Source organism: Protopterus annectens, chromosome 11.part0 (assembly GCF_019279795.1).
Source record: "Protopterus annectens isolate FY-2018-M chromosome 11.part0, PAN1.0, whole genome shotgun sequence".
Taxonomy (NCBI): domain Eukaryota; kingdom Metazoa; phylum Chordata; order Ceratodontiformes; family Protopteridae; genus Protopterus; species Protopterus annectens.
Window position 1 is genome coordinate 1,494,777,436 of NC_056745.1, and position 16,867 is coordinate 1,494,794,302.

Sequence of the window (16,867 nt, forward strand, 5' to 3'; positions counted from 1 at the left end):
GTCCTGTAATTTCTCAGGTTTTCCCTGTGAGCTCTGTCCTGTAATTTCTCAGGTTTTCCCTATGAGCTCTGTCCTGTATTTTCTCAGGTTTTCCCTACGAGCTCTGTCCTGTAATTTCTCAGGTTTTCCTTACGAGATCTGTCCTGTAACTTCTCAGGTTTTCCCTATGAGCTCTGTCCTGTAATTTCTCAGGTGTTCCCTATGAGCTCTGTCCTGTAATTTTTCAGATTTTCCCTACGAGCTCTGTCCTGTAATTTCTCTGGTTTCCCCTATGTGCTCTGTCCTGTAATTTCTCAGGTTTTCCCTACGAGCCTTGTCCAGCAATTTCTCAGGTTTCCCCTACGAGCTCTGTCCTGTAATTTCTCAGGTTTCGGCTATGAGCTCTGTCCTGTAATTTCTCAGGTTTTTCCTATGAGCTCTGTCCTGTAATTTCTCAGGTTTCCTCTACAAGCTCTGTCCTGTAATTTCTCAGGTTTTCCCTACGAGCTCTGTCCTGTTATTTCTCAGGTTTTCCCATTGATCTCTGTCCTGTAATTTCTCAGGTTTTCCTTATGAGCTCTGTCCTGTAATTTCTCAGTTTTTCCCTATGAGCTTTGTCCTGTAATTTCTCAGGTTTTCCCTATGAGTTCTTTCCTGTAATTTCTCAGGTTTTCCCTCGAGCTCTGTCATGTAATTTCTCAGGTTTCCCCTACGAACTCTGTCCTGTAATTTCTCAGGTTTTCCCTATGAGCTCTGCCCTGTAATTTCTCAGGTTTCCTCTACAAGCTCTGTCCTGTAATTTCTCAGGTTTTCCCTATGAGCTCTGTCCTGTAATTTCTCAGGTTTTCCCTATGATCTCTGTCCTGTAATTTCTCAGGTTTTCCCTACGAGCTTTGTCCTGTAATTTCTCAGGTTTCCCCTACATGCTCTGTCCTGTAATTTCTCAGGTTTTCCCTACAAGCTGTGTTCTGTAATTCCTCAGGTTTCCCCTATGAGCATGGCCGGCCTTAGGCATAGGCCAACTAGTCAGCCCCCTAGGGCACTGGTCTAGTAAGGGTGCTTTTCCAGTATTTATTTCGGGTAAGTAGACTAGGATGGGGGCACCAGATGGTGTAGTGGGGGGCGCCGTGGAGCCCTTTTGCCTAGGGCACCAGTTGACCTAAGGTCGCTCCTGCCGACGAGCTCTGTCCTGTAATTTCTCAAGTTTTCCCTAAGAGCTCTGTCCAGTAATTTCTCAAGTTTTCCCTACGAGCTCTGTCCTGTAATTTCTCAGGTTTTTCCCTCTGAGCTCTGTCATGTAATTTCTCAAGTTTTCCGTACGAGCACTGTCCTGTAATTTCTCAGGTTTCCCCTACCAGCTTTGTCCTATAATTTCTCAGGTTTCCCCTACAAGCTCTGTCCTGTAATTTCTCAGGTTTCCCCTATGAGCTCTGTCCTGTAATTTCTCAGGTTTCCCCTATGAGATCTGTCCTGTAATTTCTCAGGTTTCCCCTACGAACTCTGTCCTGTAATTTCTCAGGTTTCCCATACAAGCTCTGTCCTGTAATTTCTCAGGTTTCCCCTACGAGCTCTGTCCTGTAATTTCTCAGGTTTCCCCTATGAGCTATGTCCTGTAATTTCTCAGGTTTCCCCTATGAGCTCTGTCCTGTAGTTTCTCAGGTTTCCCCTATGAGCTCTGTCCTGTAATTTCTCAGGTTTTCCCTACGAGCTCTGTCCTGTAATTTCTCAGGTTTTCCCTATGAGCTTTGTCTATAATTTCTCAGGTTTTCCCTACGAGGTATGTCCTGTAAATTCACAGGTTTTCCTTATGAGCTCTGTCCTGTAATTTCTCAGGTTTCCCCTACGAGCTCTGTCCTGTAATTTCTCAGGTTTCGGCTATGAGCTCTGTCCTGTAATTTCTCAGGTTTTTCCTATGAGCTCTGTCCTGTAATTTCTCAGGTTTCCTCTACAAGCTCTGTCCTGTAATTTCTCAGGTTTTCCCTACGAGCTCTGTCCTGTTATTTCTCAGGTTTTCCCATTGATCTCTGTCCTGTAATTTCTCAGGTTTTCCTTATGAGCTCTGTCCTGTAATTTCTCAGTTTTTCCCTATGAGCTTTGTCCTGTAATTTCTCAGGTTTTCCCTATGAGTTCTTTCCTGTAATTTCTCAGGTTTTCCCTACGAGCTCTGTCGTGTAATTTCTCAGGTTTCCCCTACGAACTCTGTCCTGTAATTTCTCAGGTTTTCCCTATGAGCTCTGCCCTGTAATTTCTCAGGTTTCCTCTACAAGCTCTGTCCTGTAATTTCTCAGGTTTTCCCTATGAGCTCTGTCCTGTAATTTCTCAGGTTTTCCCTATGATCTCTGTCCTGTAATTTCTCAGGTTTTCCCTACGAGCTTTGTCCTGTAATTTCTCAGGTTTCCCCTACATGCTCTGTCCTGTAATTTCTCAGGTTTTCCCTACAAGCTGTGTTCTGTAATTCCTCAGGTTTCCCCTATGAGCATGGCCGGCCTTAGGCATAGGCCAACTAGTCGGCCCCCTAGGGCACTGGTCTAGTAAGGGTGCTTTTCCAGTATTTATTTCGGGTAAGTAGACTAGGATGGGGGCACCAGATGGTGTAGTGGGGGGCGCCGTGGAGCCCTTTTGCCTAGGGCACCAGTTGACCTAAGGTCGCTCCTGCCGACGAGCTCTGTCCTGTAATTTCTCAAGTTTTCCCTAAGAGCTCTGTCCAGTAATTTCTCAAGTTTTCCCTACGAGCTCTGTCCTGTAATTTCTCAGGTTTTCCCTACGAGCTCTGTCATGTAATTTCTCAAGTTTTCCCTACGAGCTCTGTCCTGTAATTTCTCAGGTTTCCCCTACCAGCTTTGTCCTATAATTTCTCAGGTTTCCCCTACAAGCTCTGTCCTGTAATTTCTCAGGTTTCCCCTATGAGCTCTGTCCTGTAATTTCTCAGGTTTCCCCTATGAGATCTGTCCTGTAATTTCTCAGGTTTCCCCTACGAACTCTGTCCTGTAATTTCTCAGGTTTCCCATACAAGCTCTGTCCTGTAATTTCTCAGGTTTCCCCTACGAGCTCTGTCCTGTAATTTCTCAGGTTTCCCCTATGAGCTATGTCCTGTAATTTCTCAGGTTTCCCCTATGAGCTCTGTCCTGTAGTTTCTCAGGTTTCCCCTATGAGCTCTGTCCTGTAATTTCTCAGGTTTTCCCTACGAGCTCTGTCCTGTAATTTCTCAGGTTTTCCCTATGAGCTTTGTCTATAATTTCTCAGGTTTTCCCTACGAGGTATGTCCTGTAAATTCACAGGTTTTCCCTATGAGCTCTGTCCTGTAATTTCTCAGGTTTCCCCTGCGAGCTCTGTCCTGTAATTTCTCAGGTTTTCCCTACAAGCTCTGTCCTGTAATTTCCCAGGTTTTCCCTAGGAGCTCTGTCCTGTAATTTCTCAGGTATTCCCTATGAGCTCTGTCCTGCAATTTCACAGGTTTTCCCAATGAGCTCTGTCCTGTAATTTCTGAGGTTTTCCCCTATGAGCTCCGTCCTGTAACTTCTCAGGTTTTGCCTGTAAACTCTGTCCTGTAATTTCACAGGTTTAGCCTACGAGCTCTGTCTTACAATTTCTCAGGTTTCCCCTACGAGCTCTGCCCTGTAGTTTCTCAGGTTTCCCCTATGAGGTCTGTCCAGTAATTTCTCAGGTTTCCCATACGAGTTCTGTCCTGTAATTTCTCAGGTTTCCCCTACAAGCTCTGTCCTGTAATTTCTCAGGTTTCCCCTACGAGCTCTGTCCTGTAATTTCTCAAGTTTTCCCCACGAGCCCTGTCCTGTAATTTCTCAGGTTTCCTCTACAATCTCTGTCCTGTAATTTCTCAGGTTTCCTCTACAAGCTCTGTCCTGTAATTTCTCAGGTTTCTCCTATGAGCTCTGTCCTGTAATTTCTCAGGTTTCCACTATGTGCTCTGTCTTGCAATTTCTCAGGTTTCCCCTACAAGCTCTGTCCTGTAATTTCTCAGGTTTTCCCTATGAGCTCTGTCCTGTAATTTGTCAGGTTTCCCCTATGAGCTCTGTCCTGTAATTTCTCAGGTTCCCCCTATGAGCTCTGTCCTGTAATTTCTCAGGTTTTCCCTATGAGCTCTGCCCTGTAATTTCTCAGGTTTTCCCTGTGAGCTCTGTTCTGTAATTTCTCAAGATTGCCCTACGAGCTCTGTCCTGTAATTGTTCAGGTGTTCCCTACGAGCTCTGTCCTGTAATTTCTCAGGTTTCCCCTATGAGCTCTGTCCTGCAATTTCTCAGGTTTCCCCTACGAGCTTTGTCTTGTAGTTTCTCAGCTTTCCCCTACGAGCTCTGTCCTGTAATTTCTCAGGTTTCCCATATGAGCTCTGTCCTGTAATTTCTCAGGTTTTCCCTACGAGCTCTGTCTTGTAATTTCTCAGGTTTTCCCTACGAGCTCTGTCCTGTAATTTCTCAGGTTTTCCGTATGAGCCCTGTCCTGTAATTTCTCAGGTTTTCCCTATGAGCTCAATCCTGTAATTTCTCAGGTTTTCCCTACGAGCTCTGTCCTGTAATTTATCAGGTTTTTCCTATGAGCTCTGTCCTGTAATTTCTCAGGTTTTCCCTACGAGCTCTGTCCTGAAATTTCTCAGGTTTCCCCTATGAGCTCAGGCCTGTAATTTCTCAGGTTCCCCCTACGAGCCTTGTCCTGCAATTTCTCAGGTTTCCCCTATGAGCTCTGTCCTGTAATTTCTCAGGTTTTCCCTATGAGCTCTGTCCTGTAAATTCTAAGGTTTCCTGTACAAGCTCTGTCCTGTAATTTCTCAGGTTTTCCCTATGAGCTCTGTCCTGTAATTTCTCAGGTTTTCCCTACGAGCTCTGTCCTGTAATTTCTCAGGTTTTCCCTACGAGCTCTGTCCTGTAATTTCTCAGGTTTTCCCTACGAGCTCTGTCCTGTAATTTCTCAGGTTTCCCCTATGAGCTCTGTCCTGTAATTTCTCAGGTTTTCCCTATGTGCTCTGTCCTGTAATTTGTCAGGTTTTCCCTACGAGCTCTGTCCTGTAATTTCTCAGGTTTGCCCTACGAGCTCTGTCCTGTAATTTCTCAGGTTTCCCCTATAGGTTCATAGGTTCATACTAGGCTATATGCCCTAGGGCATTTATAAGCCTAGCCAGAGTTGTGTGGCTTTCACCGCCCCTTAGGTTGAAGAATACTATACCCATTAGTTTGCTGTGCCTCTGTCCAGCAGTGATACAGAGATGATCCCCGGGGTAAACCTACGATCTCCCATCCACTGGTCAAGATTCCTCTTGAACAGAGCCAGCAAGGTGCTCTGTCTCACATGGACCGGGATTCTGTTCCACAGCATAGGGAGTCTCTGGGTGATGAATCTGTCCCTCCAGCACGTCCTATTTATATCCGTGTTGAGGTTTAAGTCTCTTGCTCTTGTGGCTCTGGTGGATTTGGATTTTTTGAGGTGGAGCATGTCCATTAATTCCGAGTTGGACATGGCCTTGTATGTCAGGCACAGGTCACCTCTGAGCAGATGGTATGTGACTGAATAGAGCTGGAGTTTCTTCAGTCGGGCAGCATATGGCATATTTTTGAGCCCCTTTTTACCTTTTGGTGAGGACCTTTTGGGGTCTTTCCAATTGCTGCAGGTGTCGGGTAAGATACATTCCGAATGGGGCATTGTACTCAATCATTGGTCTGATAAGTGAAGAGTACAGGGAACAATGACCTCCTTGATCTGGATGTGAATCCTTCATAATCAGGTGGGCAATGTAGAAGGTCCTCCTAACCACTTTGACAATGTGAGTGTCAAAAGAAAGGTTACTGTCAACTTGGGTCCCCAGGTCCCTGATAACCTCTTCTGTGCTTAATGGATTGCTACCTATGTGGTAACTTGGGGTTACCTTGTTTTTACCAAAGGGTATGACTATACATTTTTTGGCGTTTAGCTTAAGGCCATGGCTCTGGCACCAGTTATCCGTTTCTATGAGACCTCTCTGAAGGATATCTGTGTCTGATGGATTTTCAACTATGGCCCAGTTTGCAGTCATCTGCAAACTTTGTCAGCCACAATCCTCCTATGTTTGCCTGCACTTCTGAAAAGTAGATGTCGAACAAGAGGGGGCCCAGGACTGAGCCCTGTGGGACACCGCTTGTGACTGGCTTGGAGTCTGACATGGCACCAGCAACTCTAACCCTGTGGGTTCTGTCCTTGAGCCAGTTTGCAACCCATCTTGTGACATATGGGTTTACATTTAAGCTGGTGAGCTTTTCTATGATACCGAGTGGGGTATTGTGTGAAAGCTTTGCAAGGTCAAGGTAGGCTGTGTGATCTGCCTTACCCTCATCAATGGCCTTGGTGACTGTTTCAAAAAAGTCGACCAAGTTCAAGAGGCATGATCTGCCCTTGACAAAGCCGAATTGGGTAGGATCCAATGTCTGTAGGTCCCCTATGTCTTTATTTATGAGTTCCATTATGATCCTCTCCAAAGCTTTGCAGACCAGGCTTGTTAAGCTTATGGGGCGATAATTACCAGGGTCCGTAGAAGCACCGCCTTTGTGGAGTGGGACCACAGTTGCCGTACGCCACTCTTTGGGTACGTATCCTGTGGTAAGGCTAAGATTAAACAGCAGCCTTATGTGTGGGTTTAGTTCCTCATTGAGTTCATGTACCACACAGCCGGGGACACCATCCGGCCCCATTGATGCTGTGTTTTTAGCTTTAGAGAGAGCAGCTCTCACCTGGGCATTTGAGATGATTGGGAGGCTACACTCTGCTGGGATAGATATTTCTCCTTTTGGGGGGGGGGGGAGAAATTTTCACTGAACCTGTCTGCCAGTATGTTTGCAATGTCTGTGGGTTCAGTGATTTTTGTATCATTTTGGACTAATTCTGAGCATATCTGGGAGTTTCCACCCAGATTTCTAACATAGCTAAAGAAGGCCTTATGATTGTCTTTTGAGTCCTTGGCGATTTTTCTCTCAAAGTTGTCCTTGGATGATTTTATGAGTGATCGTAGTTTTTTACTAGTATTGATCAGAGATGTCTTCCCTTTTAGGGATTTTGCTCTATCTTGTAGTAGCTTTCTCCTCTTGTTGTAAAGTTTGTTTATGGCTGGGGTCCACCAGATCGGGCGCTTGCCTTTCTTGGAAAGGGTCTTGATTTTATTTGGGATTGCTTGATCCATGCAATCCTGGAGGTGCTCGTAGAAAGCATTTGTCAGGGATTCAGCAGCGTGGGTTGTGGTTTCCAATGGCTCAGGGGCCTTGAAGGATACCACACCAGTCTTAAGAAGTGTGAAGTTGGCTTTTGAGAAGTTCTTCACTGTGGTCTTTTTTGTTGGGGGTGGGGGCGGGATGTGGATCTCCAGTGAGATTAGTTTATGGTCTGATCTCACCAATGAGGGATATACTTCTGGTGCCCAGCATTTTGTCCCCATGTTTGTGATGATCAGTATATTTTCACCTCTTGTGGGAATGGTGACAAGTTGTTCCATAGCATTTGAGTTTATAAACTCCAGGAACCTTTGGGCTAGGGTATTGGAGCTTGAGTAATGTTCCCAGTCTATGTTTGGGTAGTTGAAGTCACCCAATATGATGGTGTTTGGAGAGACATTTATACTCTCCAGTGTCTTCAGGAAGGCTGTGTGGGGTTCCTGAGTTTGAGAGGGTGGCCTGTAACATGCTACAAACTGTAGAGCAGTTTTGCCTATGGTTAATTGCACCTGAATGGTCTCTGATGCTTCGTGAGTTGCCACCAGCCTGGAGGTGTGGGTATCCTTGATGAATATGGATACACCCCCTCCTTTTGTGGTACGGTCCGGGGAAAATCTGAGAAAACCTATGTGCTCTGTCCTGTAATTTCTCAGGCTTGCCCTACGAGCTCTGTCCTGTAATTTCTCAGGTTTTCCCTACGAGCTCTGTCCTGTAATTTCTCAGGTTTTCCCTACGAGCTCTGTCCTGTAATTTCTCACATTTCCCCAAGAGCTCTGTCCTGTAATTTCTTAGGTTTCCCATACGAGCTCTGTCCTGTAATTTCTCAGGTTTCCCCTACGAGCTCTGTCCTGTAATTTCTCAGGTTTCCCCTATGAGCTCTGTTCGGTAATTTCTCTGGTTTCCCCTATGAGCTTTGTCCTGTAATTTCTCAGGTTTTTCCTACGAGCTCTGTCCTGTAATTTCTCAGGTTTTCCCTACGAGCTCTGTCCTGTAATTTCTCAGGTTTTCCCGACAAGCTCTGCCCTGTAATTTCTCAGGTTTCACCTACGAGCTCTGGCCTGTAATTTCTCAGGTTTTCCCTATGAGCTCTGGCCTGTAATTTCTCAGGTTTCCCCCTACGAGCTCTGTCCTGTAATTTCTCAGGTTTTCCCTATGAGCTCTGTCCTGTAATTTCTCAAGTTTACGCTACGAGCTCTGACCTGTAATCTCTCTGGTTTCCCCTATGGGCTCTCTCCTGTAATTTCTCAGCTGTCCCATATTAGCTCTGTCCTGTAATTTCTCAGGTTTTCCCTACAAACTCTGTCTTGTAATTTCTCAGGTTTTCCCTACGACCTCTGTCCTGTAATTTCTCAGGTTTCCCCTATGAGCTCTGTCCTGTAATTTCTCAGGTTTTCCCTATGAGCTCTGTCCTGTAATTTCTCAGGTTTTCCCTGCGAGCTCTATCCTGTAATGATTGGCAGTAGATTTTTAAGTGGCGAGTTGCCAGCCCTGACGTACAACCTTCAATGAAGGTACGCCCATTCATGCATGTCTCCACACAGAAGACGCTCTAGCTGAGAATTGAACCAGACAACGTCTTCCTGTGAGGCAGCAATGCTACTGCAGCGCCACCACCGCAGTGCAATGCTTAAATACCAGAAGATAAAAACTTGAAAAAAAGCTGCAGGATTTTCCCCAGCTAGTGTTTTCTCCTCACATTTTATGATTGATTTTCTTTCAGGTTCTCTAAATTTATTTCTTGCTGGTATCCAGGCAATGTATGTATTAGCCACTAACTGAAATTACTTAGAAAGAGGAATTCACTGGCTCTTGTATGTGTGTGTGTGTGTGTGTGTGTGTGTGTGTGTGTGTGTGTGTGTGTGTGTGTGTGTGTGGGTGTGTGTATATATATATATATATATATATATATATATATATATATATATATATATATATATATATACACATATATATATATATATAGATATATATATTACATACAAATATTACATATAATATATATATATATATTACATATATTTTATATATATATATATATATATATATATATATATATATATATATATATATATATATAGTTCTACCTGAGTTAGTCGACACACCAGAACACCGACAAGCGAATCTCGAGCCCCAGAAGATCGACAATTCAGAAGACTGATGCGATGGATGAAAACACCGATGCCGAGGATGCCGACATGGGAAAAGGCTGTGTAAGTATGCGGTAGTGACGGACGTTAGGGTGCGAGTAAGGTAAGTGTGGATATTGACGGTCTGTGGGGATAGGGGTGGGTTAAGTGAGTTAGGGTCAGTGCACAGGTTAGGTAAGTGTGTGGTAGTGATTGTGTTTGGGTTAGGGGCAGGTTAAGTGAGTTAGGGTTAGGGAGCGGGTCAGGTAAGTGTGCGGTAGTGATTGTGTTTGGGTTAGGGGTGGGTTAAGTGAGTTAGGGTTAAGGAGCGGGTCAGGTAAGTGTGCGGTAGTGATAGCGTTTGGGTTAGGGGTGGTTTAAGTGAGTTTGGGTTAGGGCACAGGTTAGCTGAGTATGCGATAGTGACGGACCTTAGGGTTAGGGTTTGAGTTAGGGTTGTAGATAGTTGTGTATGTGAGGTTTAGTGTGGGTTTGTAGGGATTTTGGTGTGCTTGTGTTGTGTGTGTGGTTTTTGGACAGGGAATGTGTTTTGTTTGTTGATTGTTGTGATTGTGGTGTGTGCAGTGTATGAGGTTTCGTGTTTGTGTACCGTCGGTTATTTCGTTGTCGGGCATGTGGGGTTTCGTGTTTTTGCACTGTCGGTTATGTGGTTTCTGTGATTGCGTTGTCGGTGTTTTGGGGATTCGATTATGTCAGGTAGAACCATATATATATATATATATATATATATATATATATATATATATATATATATGTGTGTGTGTGTGTGTGTGTGTGTGTATATATTACATACAATTATTACATATAATATATATATATATATATATATATATATATATATATATATATATATATATATATTACATATAATATATATAATATATCTATATATATGTGTGTGTGTGTGTGTGTGTTTATCTTTAAAGCTGGAACTACCAGTTAAACTAGTTTTGAAGCTGATAGGAAAGATACATTATTTTGAGAAATTTGCTGTAATACTTCTTATGGTTACAGAGACATTCTATATTATTGATAGATACCCCCAGTAATATTATAAATCACTTTTGATGCTCTGTCTTTGCCATTTTATTCACAGAAAATAAAGTATATTTTGTATTTTTTAAGCTGACACACTCATTATGCATAGTAGCCATGAGAACCAAACATAATACTCGTTTCTAGGAAAAATAATTTCTGCCATTTTTATACGCAAAATACATAATATTTTATATGTGCTGAGGGGCATGCCCTTATTTGTGACTTTGTTGTCTATTTTCCCCAAAAAGCTATTATGCTGTGTAAAGCAAAATGAAAGTGTAATTATCAAGGTTTCTTATCCTCAACATTTCTGAATGCCTTGAAGCATTGAAGAAATGTTGTCATTTGAAGTTTGAGTGGAATTCAGGCCAGAATGGCTTTTGCAAATTCCCAGAGTGCAACTTGCACAAAATAGTCAGCAAATAACAAACATGCAGCTTTTGATTGTTTAACAGTAGATTAGAAGCTCTCACGAGCATAAGTATATCATGATGGTGGGATTTCAGACCAAAAATCAGTATGTGTTTGTTTGCTAAAGGTTTTCAGTTTTTGTTGTTATGTTGAGGGATAAAAAATAACGTTCAAATTATTTTTTCATTAAAATTTAAAATGTTGCCGCCTCTTTGTTTTTAACCTTGAAGTCGGGGAAGGAGCTGGGACTGTAAAGACATTATTGTTGATTTTCTTTTATGGAAATGTTTTTCCAGTTAATATTTTATACAATTGAAATTGTTGCCAATCCATCCAAAAGACTATATGTCTGGATAATATTTAAAGAGCTTGCATGCTATTAAAGTGAATTTTGAGTTAAATTATCAAATAAAATGCCACAATACACGATTTACATATAAATTAAATTAATATTTGCTTTTGTGACCTTTTTCATTATTGTAGGATTTTCTTAATTCTCTTTGATGGCTACGATTAATTGAAGTATTTCTGTGGGCTCCGCATTAAAAACATGTCAAGACTAGCAGTCCCATGTCCCTAAAAAAAAAAATAATAAAATGCAGGACAACAGCAAACATTGAGCACTGCCCTTCTCCTTTAATCTTAGTTTTTCATTGGAGGCAAGCCCCTCTGTATCCCTGCTGTGTGTGTATACAGTAGGGAGCCCCCATGAAGTTACATATGCCAACTCTGAGACCACCATACCTCAAGGAAAGGGGAATATTCCAAGAAATGGCAATCTTGGCATTAGCATGTATATCTGATTTCCAGTCATTCAGTTTCCACATTCCTGGAGTTGGCATTGCGATTCTCAACATTTGCAATGGTTGGAGTTTCTATGTTTGCATGTATTATTACTTATAGATTAATTAACATTCGTTATGATACTTGCTGTAGCCACATCATCTTTAGAGGGACTATTAGCTAGATTATTGTAATAAAATGCAAGCTATACCACTACAGATGTGAAGTATGAGTGGACATGGGTGCCAAAACATCTGTTTCATGCCTGCCTTGAAATAGCTGGCTCTGTTTATAAATTTGTTCTATGTTGGATAGGACTTTCCTACTTCCAGGTCTTCACATGCACCACAGTGTGGTATAAGGTAATATATATATTACTCACAGCGCGGTATAAGGTAATATATATATTACTCACAGCGCGGTATAAGGTAATATATATATTACTCACAGCGCGGTATAAGGTAATATATATATTACTCACAGCGCGGTATAAGGTAATATATATATTACTCACAGCGCGGTATAAGGTAATATATATATTACTCACAGCGCGGTGTAAGGTAATATATATATTACTCACAGCGCGGTATAAGGTAATATATATATTACTCACAGCGCGGTATAAGGTAATATATATATTACTCACAGTGCGGTATAAGGTAATATATATATTACTCACAGCGCGGTATAAGGTAATATATATATTACTCACAGCGCGGTATAAGGTAATATATATATTACTCACAGTGCGGTATAAGGTAATATATATATTACTCACAGCGCGGTATAAGGTAATATATATATTACTCACAGCGCGGTATAAGGTAATATATATATTACTCACAGCGCGGTATAAGGTAATATATATATTACTCACAGCGCGGTATAAGGTAATATATATATTACTCACAGCGCGGTATAAGGTAATATATATATTACTCACAGTGCGGTATAAGGTAATATATATATTACTCACAGGTATAAGGTAATATATATATTACTCACAGCGCGGTATAAGGTAATATATATATTACTCACAGCGCGGTATAAGGTAATATATATATTACTCACAGCGCGGTATATTTTAATATATATATTACTCACAGCGCGGTATATTTTAATATATATATTACTCACAGCGCGGTATATTTTAATATATATATTACTCACAGCGCGGTATATTTTAATATATATATTACTCACAGCGCGGTATAAGGTAATATATATATTACTCACAGCGCGGTATATTTTAATATATATATTACTCACAGCTGTATATTTTAATATATATATTACTCACAGCCGGTATATTTTAATATATATATTACTCACAGCGCGGTATATTTTAATATATATATTACTCACAGCGCGGTATATTTTAATATATATATTACTCACAGCGCGGTATATTTTAATATATATATTACTCACAGCGCGGTATATTTTAATATATATATTACTCACAGCGTGGTATATTTTAATATATATATTACTCACAGCGCGGTATAAGGTAATATATATATTACTCTGTGTGGTATAATTAATATATATATTACTCACAGCGCAGTATATTTTAATATATATATTACTTTATTTTCATACCTGCGGTCAGTGCACTCCCTAGGTGCTCTACTTTCCACACTCTACACTCCTACTGGTCTATTTTCCACCAACCCCAACACCCACCTCTGATAGCCCATAACGTATAGGTTAGGTAAGTGTCATTAAGGTGTAAATAGTAAAAGGGCACCATGGACTACAAATGCTGGTTGGTGGGAAGTGTCATTAAGGTGTTTTTCTTCATAAATGCATTTTTCCTTTCTAACACATTGATTCCCCTTAATATACTGTAGTCATCAGATTAAATAAGTAATTATGTAAAAAAAAAATCAGTGTATGGGGAGATGTTCCTAGAACAAAATGAGATTTTTGATAGCCACCCATTTTCTCTTTGGCCTGAAGCTACCAGCTTCAGAAAGGTTTTCTTTAATAATTCATAACTGCAATAACTTTTGACAATCATCTGGTAAACCTACTGGGTGCTTATCCTACACCCTAATGCGTGTAGATCCTGAGATTGAGAGTATCTTTAATTGTGGGTTTTTTGAAACCACATCGACTTACATTTTGTTAGCCAGCAATATATTGCAGTAGGGTTTTCACTTCTCCCAGTGCTGTGTGACCTTGGAGTTGTTATCTCTAAGCCTGAAAGTCATGCAAAAGGGCTTGCTACCAGTAAAAAAACATGTCTGTCCTTTTTAGCATTTCTCTGTTAGGATTCATCTTATATGAAAAATAGGTAACGTTTAACTTGATGTAGTGTAACTTAACCAACCATAGGTAATATTAGTACCTATTGTTAACCTGATAGGACCACTGGACACACAGTCCCTTTTCAGGGGCAGCCCAGGAACAATGCCTGGTTAAATTGATGTAGTGTAACTTAACCAACCATAGGTAATATTAGTACCTATTGTTAACCTGATAGGACCACTGGACACACAGTCCCTTTTCAGGGGCAGCCCAGGAACAATGCCTGGTTAAATAACTTGCTCAAGGTCATACAACAGTCAAGTGCGGCTTGAGAGAATCAAACTGTCTACCACAGGAACAGCATGTCCAATCCATTATCAGAGTGTCTGATCAATTATTGTATAGTGTCAATCAATGATAAGACTCTTCTGCAAGGGTTGTTGATAAATGGCTTTGGATAAATTCTTAGTTCTTTAATTTTAATTTCCAATAATGCTGTGGTCTTCAGTAGGCTGTAAAAGTCTTCCAAAGTTGGTATTGTGTTTGTATTCCATCTTCTTGTTATACAATTCCTTGAAATTGCAAGTATAGTCCATACTAGATACATGTTTGACCTATTCAAATGAAGACTTTCATTCAAATTTAATAATACAAGAGCTTTTGTTAAATAAAATGATTCATTAAATAAAGTTTGTAGAAAGTTATTAATACCATTCCAAAATGGCTTAATTTTAACACAATCAAAGAAAATGTGGTTCCAATCTGCATTGTGTACTTGCTCACATCTCCAACATATTCCTTTTATGGAAGACCTAATTTTACTGATTCTGTTTGGGGTTAAGAATGTTCTGTGCAAGCATTTCCAATTAAAAAAATTCCAGTATTGTGTAAAGGATGTATATTTTATTGATAATAAGATATTTGTTTTAATATATTCAGTTAACTGTATTGAGTGTCCTTTTGAAATATATTTCCAATATGAGGTTTTGGGTGTTGTTTTATAGTTTATCAGTATTTTGTAAAATTATGAAATACTGTTTCCCATGTCAAAGTTATTATATATGATTTCATATATGTATTTTGTAAATTCAGGTATTTCTTTAAATGAAGAATTGTTAATTATTCTACTTAAATCTTACAAGTAAGACAGGATATTCTGTAAAGTTAGCCAGTCCTGCTGTGGAATTCTGTATGCTGTTTTTATTACTTGCCTATCTAAAACTTTTAGTTCTTTGATACATTGGAGCCAACAACAAAAAAAAATAATTTCTGTTCCCAGGAATTAATAATTTCTCTATATATTTAATGTTGAAAGTTCTTTGTGACTATAAATGGTGTTAAAAAATCAAACCAGATTTTTAAATCTATATTTGCATTAATAATTTCTCCTAAATGAGTCAATGTAATAATTAATCATACAAGTTTTAGTGGGCTTAGTTATGTTATATTGCATACTAATACATACTAATACATATGTGCCATGGCAAATTGTTTTATCTCTTATTTGAATTTTTTTGTAAATCAAATTCATTTATTGATATTACAGTTAGTAATTCTTTCCAATTTGCAGAGTAATTTGGACTTGTCCAGTCTGAGATTGTTTTAGATATTGATGCTTTTATATATGTTTCTATATCAGGAAAGTTTAATCCTCCCTGTTTCCATGGTCTGATATGATGCATTAAAGCTATTCTGTTTCCTTTGGGAAACCATAAAACATTTATTAGGCATGAGTTTATTTCTATAAGTATATTCCTTTCTGGTAACAGTTGTATTGCCAAGGCTATATATATGATCTTGGGTAGTAAAACCATTTTTATTAACTGTAGTCTATCTTCAAATGTTAATATTATTTTGTTCCATTTTTCTACAGAGATTTTAATTGTATTGATGATATTATTGTAGTTTTTTTAAGACTAATTCATTATTATCCTTGCATAACTAAATTCCTAGATATTTTAAGGTAGATTCTTGTTTCCCTATGATGTGATTCCTCCTTAGTCTGCAGTTCTTTTTTTATTTAAAAATAAAAATTTAGATTTTGATTTATTGAAATGGAGTCCTGAAGTCATGTGAAATTTGTCAATTAATATATCTAATTCTTTTAATGCCTCTTTTGTATTAGATAAGGTTAGTAATATGTCATCAGCAAATAGCATTACTTTAGAATTGTATTGTTCATAAACATCTATTCCTTTGATGTTTATATTGTTAAGAATTAAGTCTGCAAATATTTCAATAGCCAGAGCAAATAGAATCGGTGATATGGGACATCCTTGTTTAGTGCCTTTTGTTATATGTATAGATTCAGAGGTAAAAGGACCTAACTTGACACGCTAAATTATTTGTATATATTCTTTAGGAGATGAACAAAGGCTGCAGGAAGTTCAAATGGCATTAGGATTTTGAATAAATAGTCCCGATTTAGGGAATCAAAGGCATTCTCTATATCTAAGCCAACTATGAGTGTTTATTTTCTTTATTAACATAATCAATAAGAGAAATTATCCTTTTAATTGTGTCATATGTGTGTGTCTGATATATAAATCCAGTTTGATCATTATTTATTGTTTTGCATAGTGGTATTTTCATTCTGTTAGTTAATATTGTCATGAATATCTTATAGTCATTATTTAATAATGATAAAGGTCTATATGAGGTACAGAGGTTTGGGGATTTGTTTTCCTTTATGATTGGTGTGATTAAGGAACACCTCCAAGAGGGTGGTATTAAAGCTTGTGACTGAATTTCTAATAGAGTTTTTTGGAAGAGGGATAATATCTTTGAAGGAAAACGTTTATATGTTTCCATAATTATGCCATCTATACTTGCAGCTTTATTATTTTTGCCCTCTTGTATTGTATCTGTAATTTCTTTGTAGGATATGGGTGCTTGCAGACCTAGTTTTAATTTTTCTGGTATTTTTTATATTAGAATATTTTTCATCTAGATTTAATTGATTGATATGTATATTTTCTTTTTGGAAATGTTCCATATAGTGATTTCTATAGGCATCAAAATGTCACCTATATCCGGGACATTTTTCCCTTTCTTTTCATGGAAGATACTTTT